Raw genomic sequence first — 15,131 nt, forward strand, 5'->3', positions numbered from 1 at the left:
TCTTTTCCAGTCACGTCCCCTATCTGAAGAAACTGCTATTTTGACGTCTCATAATCAGTTCTGTCTTTTCCTGAATTTCATATCAACTAAATCTTATGTACTCATATGTGATTTATGTCTCACAATACAATGTCTGCAGGGTTTATTCAGGATGTTGTCGGTAGTTGTAGTTTAGTGTATTTTTATACTAGGTAATACTCCATTATATGACTATACCACAATTTATTTACCCCTTTTCCTACTGATGGGCATTTGGATTGTTTCCTATCCATGTAGCCACGTGGCTACATGGCTCTTAAGAGCCACGTGGCTCTTACACGTGACTATTAGATGGGCTTCTTTACAGCCTTATCTCCATCAAAATACATATGTCTCATAAATTCAGGGAAATCTTTATAAAAGCTTGATTTTAATATGCCATTTTCTCTCCAAAAACTTTTTACAGTGTCTGTTAAGTGTTCATCCCATCAGGTCTAAACTTGGAAGCCCAGTCAAAGGCTTCCATAATTGACCTATCTTGTATTTTTCCAGGTTCATTTGCCAACACTCTTCCAGAAGGACCCTTTGCCCAACAGACCAGCTTGTACTTTCTTTTCCTCTTTACCCTCTTCTTTTTTTCTCTTATCATTTCCTAGCAATATATTTTCCTAAATGTTTCTTTACTCAAGGATAACTGTGTATCCCTTCTTTTCCTATTCAACTTATGCTGTCCTTTCACTGTCTTTGGTATCTTACTCAAGCCACATTTGTGTTGAGACGTCTCCTCTGACTGAGAGTATGGGCAAAACTTCAACTTAGTACTTGACTGTCTGCTTTTCCCTAATAAACTACTAAAGCTAGATAATGAGACCAAACCCTCCATGTACTTTTTAATGTTAAAGAATTCTCCCATCAATTCTACCGTTTCATAATACTTTGACAGGCATGTTAATTTTGAGATTACATGTCAGTACAGTTTCTAATAGTATTGAAGGTTACATCAAATAACATGGCATCATTTTATGATTTGTATTTGATTTTTTTTAAAGTAGGAATAGAAAGCAAGACCTTGTGGTGTCAGTTCTAGATCTTATGCTGAGGGCCTGAAATAAAGGATCAAGAGATATGCCATGCCAGAGAATGTAGTGGCAAGTCCACCGAGCACTGCAACCGAACATGAGGACACTGTAACTGCTGAACTCGACTGAACAGGCACACTTGGAAGCAGTCTGTTACTGTGGCCACTTTTCCTTTCAATAGAATTGTAAAAACAGAACAGACATGGGATCTTCACCTAGAATTTAGAATTTACAGCTACCATCACCTTCTCAAGAGCACCACTACCTCACACTCAACACCAATTTCATGGTCCATTCTTTAACCTGGAGATTATATATATACATATATATATATATATATATATATATATATATATATATATATATATATAAACTGAAATTTTGAGAATAGGTAACTGTTATCAGATTATTTTGTAAAATTCTAAACAAACTTAAAATTTTGGGCCTCTTCAGAACAGCATTTATTCTTGAACCAAGCCACAGTCTTTTCTAAGGCTTCAGTTCCCTCATGTGTTCTCATTCACGAAATAGTCTCTTTTGAACACTGTAACTCATGAATATAAGTCATTTTTTAGTAGATCAATCATGAATACCCGTCTGCTTGTTTTACTGTGAATCTACCTGGTCTGGATGAGCGGATTTCTTAACTTGTGATCCTATCATACTGCTGCTGACTCTGTCAGCCCTGTAACCCCACTGGACAGCCTTCTTCAGCTCCCATCGACTGGGGACATATTACTAGACCAATGGTCACCTGTGATCTCATGCCTGGCAGATTTCTATCTTTTGGATCACTTAGGGATCCTGCCATTATTTATATCAGTATTATGACATGTTTCAAGTTTTAAAGCAACTCAACAGTTTCAAGAAAAACATATTCTTAAAGAAGGATAAAAGGGAACAATGTGCTCCTAAAACATATTGAATTTTTGAAATAAAATATTGCTTTGCTAACTATACTTTATTTATTGGAGCACCATCAATAAAAGGTACATCAATAATTTTTATATAAATAGTCACCACTATTAGTACTCAAAATCCCATAATTGTCCTCACTGTGATTCTAGATAGCAATTTCCTTAATGTATAATTCAAAATATTGTATACTTAATTTCATCATTACTTTTTTATTTTTTAATTGTCATTTAAAAAAAAACATAGTGGAACTTTAAAACAATCTTACCACTAAGAACATTGAAAACTGGAATGGTTTTACTATATGGAACAAACACTTTCTTTTTACATTGTTAACGTTTGTATGTTTTAATTTTCTTAATACAAATGTTGACCCTTATGAATAAATTATAGAACAATATCTATTCATAATACTAATATTATTTAGTATTACAGTGACCTGAAAAATCCACATTTGACAAATCTGTTGCTCTCACAGGTTTTAAGTTACCCATTAAATATCAATTTTTTTTTCATTTGATGGACTTAAATTTAAGCCAAAAAATCAGAAGAATAAGATAAATTTAAGCATATAGTTAGCACATTTTAAAATATATTGACATTAAAGGATTGCCTGTTCAGTAATGAAAAAATTCCAAGATATTTATTTTTCACTCATTGTATTATAAAATTGTCTTCAGTTAAAAACTTGATAATTTTGTTTTCCAAGATATTTTTGTGTTCTCACTGTGCAATGACTTCAGCTGTATCCATTTCTTATTATCCCCTAATGCTTCTTGAATTGTTTATTGATGAAACTGAATGTAGATAAACATGGCAATTTAAGAAGCTGTAAAACTGGAAACTATTTTAAATAGCTTTTAATTTCTAAAATAAATTCTTCTTCACTCAGGCTATTGGTTTAAATGCATACTCACACGCACTGCCCTCCCAGGAGAGGAGCCATCTAATTGAACATGATATTTTATAGCGGTAAGACATGTTTGTCATACCCAGGATGTTGAATATTTACAGTCATTATAGAAGTGCCTGTGTAATAAAAGTCTCAGAGGATTTAAGACTAAACAGAATCCTGAAGCTAAACCACATTTACACTGTATACATGTGGTACTATATTGCTCCATTAGTCTAATTTCATCATATAACTATGTGAATTGTATTCTTCACAAAATTCGAAAATAAATATTCATGTTGTCAAGTATGCATAGTCCTTGATATACAACTAAACTGTATTACACAGACATGCTTACTAGTTGGTCATTTGGAACTGGGTTATATTTTCTTGTAGAAATTATGATTAAGTTTACTGTGTGGTCCACATATACCTCTTGAACCCAAAATGTGTCTGTAGTAATTTTGAGCCCTTTAGTCTTTCTTTGATATTATGTTTATTCAAATTTGTACAATGTTTAAGGCAAGGGACATTTTCTGGCTTAGAATCACTTTAATTTTGATCCTTATCTCTTTCAAGATGTGTTCATTTTGAGTTCTGCACTATGTCTCTGATATATTAAAAAAGAGCCTGAAGTGAGGTATGGAAATGTTACCATGAGTGTGAGAAAACACTCATACTTTAGAAGTCAGTGACGTGGGAAAGGAGGATTTGGGTTGGGTGAGAATGTACTGGCAGAGGCTGTTTATATATACAGGTTCTACTGAATAAGCAATTCTTAAGATGCTATTTACCTAAATAGACTTCCTTGGATTTTTTATCCATTAAATTAACTAGCTTTTTAACTAAATAAAGCAAATTTACCTGCTAGTTTAGCATCACGTACAGAGCCACAGTCAAATAAATGATTAAATTGAACAAGGGAGCAATTTTCTTCCTAATTCCAAATCTCTACATGTTTAAAGCACTTTATTTGTTCCCTAATATATCACTGTTGCCCTGTGGTGGATTTTACCACTAGCAAAAGGCAAATATATAGGCAAAATATCACCACTGTCTTCCCCAAATAAAAGTGTTTTTCCTGCTAGCAACTTCTATGGTTAAAAAAAAGGGATAGAGGAAAAGGCACTACCACTTCACACCCACTAGGATGACTATCACCAAGAAACAGAAAATGATGAGTATTAGGGAGGATGTAGAGAAATTGGAATTCTTGTGCCCTGCTGGAGGAATGTAAAATGGTACAGCTGCTATGGAAAACATTATGGTGATTCCCAAAAAAATTAAAGATAGGCTTACCATATGACCTAGCAATTTCACTTCTGGATATATACTCAGAAGAATTGAAAGGAAGGCCTTGAATAGATACTTCTGTACCCATATTCACAGCAGCATTATTTTTGTTTGTTTTGCTTTGTTTAATGTGAACCCTAACCTCACATTTTATATAAAAATTAACTGACTGATCATAGATTTAAATATAAAATGTGACATTATATAAGCTCTGAATATAACATTCTAGAAATTCTTCATTACATAGGTCTTGGGAATACTTCTTTGAGGCAACATTATGTGCCGAATCAATAGAAGAAAAAAATCCATTAATGAGAACCCACCAAAATGAAAACAAATAAACATATAAACCAACTTCTGAAGCAATTATACTCCAATAAAGACGTTAAAAAAAAACAAACTCTGCTCTGCAAAATAAATTTGTTTTGTACTTGAATTCTCAAATTGAGAACTTTAATATTTTATTTTATAATTTTTTTTTTACACTGTGAGTGATTTCTTTCTGAACCTGACCCTTGTCACTTTGTTATTGACTTTGGGTCATGTCAGTTCTCCTGGAGAATGCTGGCTTTCCTTTCTTTGCTTCTTTGGCTGATGTCACCCCAGTCTGAGGCAGACTGCAATCCTGACCCACCTGCTGTTGGCTCTGGTTCCAATGTGAGTTTTGTTTTCAGGTTTTGAAGCACAATTCCACACTGAGGATGCAGTCTGGAATCATTACAGTAGTCTACTGCACGCTGTAGTTCTCAGAAACTTGGTTTTGTGGATCTCTGCCCATCATACAAGCACAGACTAGGAGAGAAGCCAGGTGTTTACACAGAATCGATGGATTCCCTCTGTACTGGCCTCATCTCCCTGCTCTCCCCTCCACACTGTGCATCCCAGGGGATTCCTTCCTGTGGTTGTTTCTACAAAACCTAGGTTTTCACTGGTGTTGGTGCTTGTCTGGTGCAGAGCAGAGTGATTCAACAGGTCTCCACGTCTCCACGACCAAAGCGTAGCAGCATTATTTACAATAGCCAAAAGATGGAAGCAACCCAAGTGTCCATGGACAAATGAATGGATAAACAAAATGTGGTACATACATATAATGGAATATCATTCAGCCTTAAAAAGGAAGGGAATTCTGACACATGGCACAACACAGAAAAACCTTGAAGGCATTAAGCCAAGTGAAATAAACCAGTTATAAAAGGACAAATATTATATGATTCCACTTACATGAGAAACCTAGAGTAGTTAAATTCATTGAGACAGAAAGCAGAATGGTGGCTCCCAAGGATTGGGAGGAGAGGGAAATGGGGAGTTACTATTCAATGCACGTAGAGTTTTAGTTTTGCAAAATGAAAAAGTTCTGGAAATGGATGGTGGTGATGGCTGCACAACAAAAATGCACTTAATGCCTCTGAACTGTACATTTAAAGATGGTTAAAATGGTAAATTTTATGTTATGTGTTTTACCATAATTTAAAACATATTACTTTATTATTTGCCTAAAGAACTAAAGTATTAATGAGGCTATTTTAATAAGGTGTTGCTAACTGAGGTCATTATGAAACTCCAGATTATCAATATTTAAAAGATTTGGGGATTTTTTTCTTCTGATAATGGAGGCATTTGGATTGACTGAAACTTTATAGAATAGTGGACCACATTGAATTGCCTAGAAAACAAATTTCACATTCAAACACTGATAAAAGTTTATCCTTGAGAACCAAAGGGCTTTGGGAAGCAAGATCAGTTTCCAGTTAACACAGAAGTTCAGATTCTGTGGGTAAGCCTTGTAATTCATACTGTTGAAAAAGGAGATATATACCCTTTTACTAGTTAGTTACACTTTTTGCCTCAAGTGATGGAAACCCAGCTCAGCCTATTTTAAATATTAAAAGAAATTAAAGAAAGAATAGTAGGCTAGCTCTTGGAATCCAAAGATGTGTTCAATGATCACACTACAGGAAGGATGGAATTGTAACACAGGTTTCACTGAGAAAAGTAATTCAAAACAGTAGGATCTTATCAACTATATGTGCTTCTCTGAGCACTGGCTTCATTCTTTCTCTCTCTCTCTCCCCTCCATCCCTCTCTACTGAAGTTCTCTCTCCACATGGTAAAAAATATAGCCACTAACAGGAGGTGCTTTATTATAATATCTTCAGCTCTTGAGAGACTGGTCAACTGTTCTTAGATCTTAGATACCAAAGTCCTAGAGAAGGAATTCACTGAGCTTGCTTGGGTCAAGTAACTAGCTTTTAGATCAATCTATTATCATCAGAATGTGATGATTTGTGAGAACCTTACACTTCCCATATGGATAAAAGAGTCAAGGACACAATTTCTAAAAAAAAAGTGATGGTGGATATACAGAGGCTAAGCTGAGCAGACAAAACTATATTTTATTTATTATTATAGTATTATTATGGTATTTATTTAACACTTTTATTTCTTGCATTTTATTCTTTTTATCTATGATAATTTTTCCTTGTTTATTTCTGATCTCAGGGAAGCTGTAAACGGATTGTTTTTCAACCTTGACTAATATATAGGCATAAATTAAAAGAAAATTTCCATGGCTCTTCAGTGTTAACATAAAGTATATTTATGATCATGTCATTTAAATATGTACAAAGTATATTAATTCATTATGCTTATAGCTCATAAAATATAAAACAGAAATTATAATTAAACACAAATGTTAGCAAGCCAATAAAATTAAAATTAAAGGCATTTGATTTAAATTACCTAAATGTAATAGATGATGTTATATTTCTGTAATAAAAATATTTTCTCAATTTGAATATTATTCTGATGATGGTGAAGCAATGTTTTACACCTTTCATGGATATAATACCATATAAATTGTGATGGCAATTCTCTTACAAATATTATCTTGTACAAACACAGCAGAACTCATTGCTACTTAGTACTATATTGTTATTTGGCCTTCATTCACTCATAATTTCTGTATCATATTTGCCTCTGGTATTTTCACATTGTTGTGTAACTTTTAAACTGGTACTGTAAGTTACTGAGAGGATCAAAAACTGAAACATGAAATTTATGTGGTACTACATACTTCTAAAGTTGGTTTTTCATATTTTGCAGAATATGGATATATAATTTAGATAATAATTGACATAAATTCACACTATTAATTAGCTGCTGTACTAAAACATAACACATAAAGTATTACAACATAAAATACATGTCCTTATCTTGAGAAACACAGAAATAAAACTATAGACAAAACAGATAGAGGAGTGGAGATAGAATGAAAGAAAATTAAGTATATGTTGGAGAATGAACCTAATTTTCCTCATTTAGCTACACTACTTAATTTGAAGGGTAAATTCAGCTTTAAAACTGACATTTGCTAGCGTTACCATATGCATTACTTACTGACTTCACCAAAATTCTATATTCTCATTGATAATGCACAGCAATTGTTTTTGGATTAATATTACATCCAACGTCCGAAAGGAGAAGAATCTCTCTTTTCTAGAATGTGGCTTGTGTTAAAAGATGACTGAAAAAGTCATCCCAGATTTCCCTTAGATGTCACCACACACACTTTGTTTATTTCAAAAAGCACAAGAAGAGGAATTTAAAAATTATAGTTTTGTAGCAGAAGCAAGAAGAACTACAATCCTGCAGCTGTGGAACGAAAACAACATTAACAGAAAGGCAGACAAAATGAAAAGGCAGATGACTATGTGCCACGTGAAGGAAGAAGATAAAACATCAGAAAATCAAATAAATTAAGTGGAAATAGGCAACCTTCCAGATAAAGAATTCAGAGTAATGATAAGGAAGATGATCCAGGACCTCAGAAAAAGAATGGAGGCAAAGATCAAGAAGATGCAAGAGATGTTTAACAAAGACCTTGAAGAATTAAAGAACAAACAAACAGAGATGAACAATACAACACCTGAAATGAAAAATACACTAGAAGGAAACAATAGCAGAATAACTGAGGCAGAAGAACGGATAAGTGACCTGGAAGGAAGAATGGTGGAAATCACTGCCATGGAAGAGAATAAAAAAAAAAAAGAAAGAAAAGAAATGAAGACAGCCTAAGAAATGAAGGCCTAAGAGACCTCTGGGACAATATTAAATGCACAAATATTTGCATTATAGAGGTCCAGAAGGAGAAGAAAGAACGAAAGGACTGGACAAAATATTTGAAGACATTATAGTTGAAAATTTCCCTAACATGGGAAAGGAAATAGCTACCCAAGTCCAGGAAGAACAGAGAGTCCCAGGAAGGATAAAACCAAGGAGAAACATGTCAAGACATATAGTAATCAAATTGACAAAAATTAAAGACAAAGAAAAATTATTAAAAGCAACAAGGGAAAAATGACAAGTAATATACAAGGGAACTCCCATAAGGTTAACAGCTAATTTCTCAGCAGAAACTCTTCAAGCCAGAAGGAAGTGGTGTGATATATTTAAAGTGATGAAAGGGAAGAACCTACAACCAAGATTACTCTACCCGGCAAGGATCTCATTCAGATTCGATGGAGAAATCAAAAGCTTTACAGACAAGCAAAAGCAAAGAGAATTCAGCACCACCAAACCAGCTCTACAACAAATACTAAAGGAACATCTCTACATGGGAAACACAAGAGAAGAAAATAATCTACCAAAACAAAAACAAAACAATTAAGAAAGTGGTAATAGGAACATACATATTGATGATTACCTTAAATATGAATGGATTAAATGCTCCAACCAAAAGACACAGACTGGCTGAATGGATACAAAATCAAGACCCATATATAGGCCGTCAACAAGAGACCCACTTCAGACCTAGGGACACATACAGACTGAAAGTGAGGGGATGGAAAAAGATATTCCATGCAAATGGAAATCAGAAGAAAGCTGGAGTAGCAATTCTCATATCAGATAAAATAGACTTTAAAATAAAGAATGTTACAAGAGACAAGGCAGGACACTACATAATGATCAAGGGATCAATCCCAGCAGAAGACATAACAATTATAAGTATATATGCACCCAACATATGAGCGCTTCAATACATAAGGCAAATGCTAACAGCTATAAAAAAGGAAATCGATAGTAACACAATAACAGTGAGGGACTTTAACACCTCACTTACACCAATGGACAGATCATACAGACAGATAAGGAAACACAAGCTTTAAATGACACAAGAGACCAGATAGATTTAATTGATATTTATAGGACATTCCATCCGAAAACAGATTACACTTTCTTCTCAAGTGCACATGGAACATTCTCCAGGATAGATCACATGCTGGGTCACAAATCAAGCCTCGGTAAATTTAAGAAAATTGAAATCATATCAAGCATCTTTTCTGACAACAATGCTATGAGATTAGAAATCAATTACAGGGGAAAAAAAGTAAAAAGCACAAACACATGGAGGCTAAACTATACGTTATTAGATAACCAAGAGATCACTGAAGAAATCAAAGAGGCAATCAAAAAATACCTAGAGACAAATGACAGTGAAGACACAATAATCCAAAATGTATGGGATGCAGCAAAAGCAGTTCTTAGAGAGAAGTTTATAGCAATAAAATCCTACCTCAAGAAACAAGAAAAATCTAAATAAACATTCTAACCTTACACCTAAAGGAACTAGAGAAAGAAAAACAAACAAAACCCAAAATTAGTAGAAGGAAAGAAATTATAAAGATCAGAGCAGAAATAAATGAAATAGAAACAGAGAACAATAGCAAAGTTCAGTAAAACTAAAAGCTGGTTCTTTGAGAAGATAAGAAAAATTGATAAACCTTTAGCCAGACTCATCAAGAAAAAGGAGAGGATTCAAATCAATAAAATTGGAAATGAAAAAGGAAAAGTTACAACAGACACCGCAGAAATACAAAGCATCATAAGAGACTACTACAAGCAACTCTATGCCAATAAAATGGACAACCTGGAAGAAATGGACACATTCTTAGAAAGGTATAACCTTCCAAGATAACCAGGAAGAAATAAAAAATATGAACAGAACAATCACAAGTAATGAAATGGAAACTGTGATTTAAAATTTTCCAACAGGGTTTCCCTGGTGGCGCAGTGGTTGAGAGTCCACCTGCCGATGCAGGGGACACGGGTTCATGCCCCGGTCCGGGAAGATCCCACATGCCGCGGAGTGGCTGGGCCCATGAGCCATGGCCGCTGAGCCTGCGCATCTGGAGCCTGTGCTCCACAACGGGAGAGGCCACAACAGTGAGAGGCCCGCGCACCACCAAAAAAAAAAAAATTTTTTCCAACAAACAAAACTGCAGGACCAGATGGCTTCACGGGTGAATTCTATCAAACATTTAGAGAAGAGCTAACACCTATCCTTCTCAAACTCTTCCAAAAAATTGCAGAGAAAGGAACACTCCCAAACTAATTCTACGATGCTACCACCACCCTGATACCAAAACCAGACAAAGATACTCCAAAAATGAAAATTACAGACCAATATCACTGATGAATATGATGCAAAAATCCTCAACAAAATACTAGCAAACAGAATGCAACAACGCATTAAAAGGATCATACACCATGATCAAGTGGGAGTTATCTCAGAGAGGCAAGGATTTTTCAATGTATGCAAATCAATGTGGTACACTGTATTAACAAACTGAAGAATAAAAACCATATGATCATCTCAATAGATGCAGAAAAAGCTTTTGACAAAATTTCAACACCCATTTATGATAAAAACTCTCCAGAAAGTGGGCATAGAGGGAACCTACCTCAACATAATAAAGCCTGTATACGACAAACCCACAGCAAACATCATCCTCCATGGTGAAAAATTGAAAGCATTTCCTCTAAGATCAGGGACAAGACAAGGATGTCCAATCTCACCACTATTATTCAAAATAGTTCTGGAAGTCCTAGCCATGGCTATCAGAGAAGAAAAAGAAATAAAAGTAATACAAATTGGAAAAGAAGAAGTAAAACTGTCACTGTTTGTAGATGACATGATACTATACATAAAGAATTCTAAAGATCCTACCAGAAAACTACTAGAGCTAATCAATGAATTTGGTAATGTTGCAGGATACAAAATTGATGCACAGAAATCTCTTGCATTCCTATGCACTAATGACAAAAAATCTGAAAGAGAAATTAAGGAAATACTCCCATTTACCATTGCAACAAAAAGAATAAAATACCTAGGAATAAACCTAACTAAGGAGGTAAAAGACCTGTACTCAGAAAACTATAAGACACTGATGAAAGAAATCAAAGATGACACAAACAGATGGAGAGATATACCATGTTCTTATATCGGAAGAATCAATATTGTGAAAATGACTATACTACCCAAAGCAATCTACAGATTCAATGAAACCCCTATCAAATTACCAATGGCATTTTTTACAGAGCTAGAACAAAAAATCTTAAAATTTGTATGGAGATACAAAAGACCCTGAATAGCCAAAGCAACTTTGAGAAAAAAAAATGGAGCTGGAGGAATCAGGTTCCCTGACTTCAGACTATACTGCAAAGCTACAGTAATCAAGACTATATGGTACTGGCACAAAAACAGAAACAGATCAATGGAACAGGATAGAAAGCCCAGAGAGGAACCCATGCATATATGGTCACTTTATCTTTGATAAAGCAGGCAAGAATATACAATGGAGAAAAGACAGTCTCTTCAATAAGTGTTGCTGGGAAAACTGGAGAGCTACATGTAAAAGAATGAAATTAAAACCCTCCCTAACACCATACACTAAAGTAAATTCAAAATGGATTAAAGATCTAAATGTAAGACCAGACACTATAAAATTCTTAGAGGAAAACATAGGCAGAACACTCTTTGACATAAATCACAGCAGGATCTTTTTTGACCCCCCTCCTAGAGCAATGGAAATAAAAACAAAAATAAACAAACGGGACCTAATGAAACTTAAAAGGTTTTGCACAGCAAAGGACACTATAAACAACATTAAAAGACAACCCTCAGAATGGGAGAAAATATTTGCAAATGAATCAATGAACAAAGGACTAATTTCCAAAATATATAAACAGCTCATGCAGCTCAATATTAAAAAAAAACAACCCAATAAAAAAATGGGCAGAGGACCTAAATAGACACTTCTCTAAAGAAGACATACAGATGACCAAGAAGCACATGATAAGATGCTCAACATAACTAATTATTAGAGAAATGCAAATCAAAACTACAATGAGATATCACCTCACACCAGTTAGAATGGGCATCATCAGAAAATCTACAAACAACAAATGCTGGAGAGGGTGTGGAGAAAAGGGAACCCTCTTGCACTGTTGGTGGGAAGGTAAATTGATGCAGCCACTATGGAGAACGGTATGAAGGTTTATTAAAAAGCTAAAAATAGAACTACCATATGACCCAGCAATCCCACTACTGGGCATATACCCTGAGAAAACCGTAATGCAAAAAGACACACGCACCCCAATGTTCATTGCAACACCATTTACAATAGCCAGGTCATGGGAGCAACCGAAATGCCCATCAACAGATGAATGGATAAAGAAGATGTGGTACATATATATAATGGAATATTACTCAGCCATAAAAAGGAACAAAATTGGGTCATCTGTAGAGACCCGGATGGACCTAGAGACTGTCATAGAAATTGAAGTAAGTCAAAAAGAGAAAAGCAAATATCGTATATTAACACATATATGTGGGAATCTAGAAAGATTGTAAAGATCAACTGGTTTTCACAGCAGAAATGGAGACACAGATGTAGAGAACAGACATATGGACACCAATGGGGGGAAGTGGGGGGGTGGTGGTGGTGGTGGGATGAATTGGGAGACTGGGATTGACATATATACACTAATACGTATAAAATAGGTAACAGTAGAAACCTGTTGTATAAAAATAAATAAATAAAATTTTAAAAAAGATGATAGTCATAGAAGTACAAAAATATTAACAAGTTGAAAAAAATTATATTTTTGTAAATAAGCTCGTTTTTATCATTTTGTTTAGATTCTGCACATCAGTGATACCATATGATATTTCTCTTTCTCTGTCTGACTTACTTCATTCAGTATGACAATCTCTAGGTCCATCCATGTTGCTGCAAATGACATTATTTCATTCTTTTTAATGGCTGAGTAATATTCCATTGTATATATGTATAACTGAATCACTCTGCTGTATATACCTGAATCTAGCACAACGTTGTTAATCAACTATACTCTAATATAAAATAAGAAGTTAAAAAATTATAGAATCCAAGCATAGTGAAGTGTCCAATATATTTTCTTCTTCTAGTATTTTAGCTTTATACTTGCTTCATACTGCTGGCAAACTTTATTACTTTTATTATACATAATTTTGTCATATGAAATCCTGATATATTGCTACAGAACTCCTACAGTTTTTTTATACCAGAAAGCCCATATCTCTGGAATGGAATACAATCAAAATCCTGGGAGGAAGGAAAAGGGAATGTAAAGGGAATGATAAGTAGGAAACCAGAATGAAGCATTTGTTCAGTCTGCAGTTTGCTACCAACCAACTGGCAATCTGTCCTCCTGATCTCAATTATTTTAGAAATTTTCCACAAATTCAATAAGATATATAAAATTCACATTCAGAATTATTGTTCTAATATATGGAAATAACATTTGGTTGGGTGGAAAATATGTGTGGCATCCAAATCTGATTTGTGATATCTCATCTTTCTAGTCTTTTCTTCTAAATGTAAGAACTCAACAAAAATGTTTTTCCTCTCCCAAGTGTGGGATTTAGTTACAAGTAAGAGTATAGAAACTTGGAAATAAAGATTTTAAAGCCTTTTGGAATCAATTATCATCAAGTTTTTAGTAAACTGAATACTCTCCCAGTATAGCTATTAATGTTCACTATCATTTATATGTATACATAGGAGAAATGTGGAGAAGGCTGTCATACAAAAGGACTGAATCTTAGCCTAACATAAGCAGAAGTTTTGTGACAGGTATAAGATGTTCACTAATCTCTCTGATGATATGACAGTGACATAAGGATATAACATTAATGTGAAAAACTATTTTAACAAGAATTTGAATGGTAGGCATAATTAAGAGAAAGAAAATCAATAGATCCAAATGTATGGAAATTCATGAATTAGGAGACAAATTAATTTTAAAATATCAGATTAAGTAGGACTTTCTGTAGAGAAGAGAAGAAAACAGCCTTGAATACAAATGGTGTCAAATGAATGGTTTCAAAGAGTCAGTGGAAGTAAATATCTAAAATATACAATGTAAACTAAGTACAATGAAAATGTATAGAAAAGGGTTCTTCCCCCACAATCTGTCATACTTGCATAGTCTTTTAAAAATGGCTTCAGCTCTGAATTATATAATAAATTGGGAACATGGAAAAGTTAGATTAAATAAGAAAAATCATAATTATTTTGATTTTGGAATTTGGATAAAAACAGAAAGTCCATAAATCCATTTATTTTGCAAGGAAAAGAAAAAGTATTGGAAATTTTTTGTGTCTGAACACAACTATTCTCTGATGCCCTGAGTACTGTTCTATTTTCACTAAAACCTGGACAAAGGGAATATGATAAGGGCATTTGAATAGTTTTCATTTGGGCTGCGTATACCTTGGTAAATTGAAAACAGTGTGCTGGATGAATTTATTCTAACAAGAGATTTGGGGATGGATCATCTGTTTTTGCAAATTTGAAAATAACCCCCAAAAGGAGTCCATAATTATTATTGAAAAACAAAGAGATATTAACTTATTCTTCACATTATTTCAAAATATTTTTACTGAAAAGAATAATTAAATATCCTATCATTTATTATAGACAAAATGTTATCATTAAGGTGACTTGAGAATTTATGGTAACTAATTAACAAAGAGCATAACATATTTGGGCTTAAGCAGTTTGCGGTATCAACATCACACAGGTAAATAAGTATAATATTAAATAAAATAGCTAGCAAGATGGTAAATTTAAGTTAAAGCATGTAATTAA

The sequence above is a fragment of the Leucopleurus acutus genome (genome assembly GCF_964270905.1).
Source record: "Leucopleurus acutus genome assembly, chromosome: 5".
NCBI classification, from domain to species: domain Eukaryota; kingdom Metazoa; phylum Chordata; class Mammalia; order Artiodactyla; family Delphinidae; genus Leucopleurus; species Leucopleurus acutus.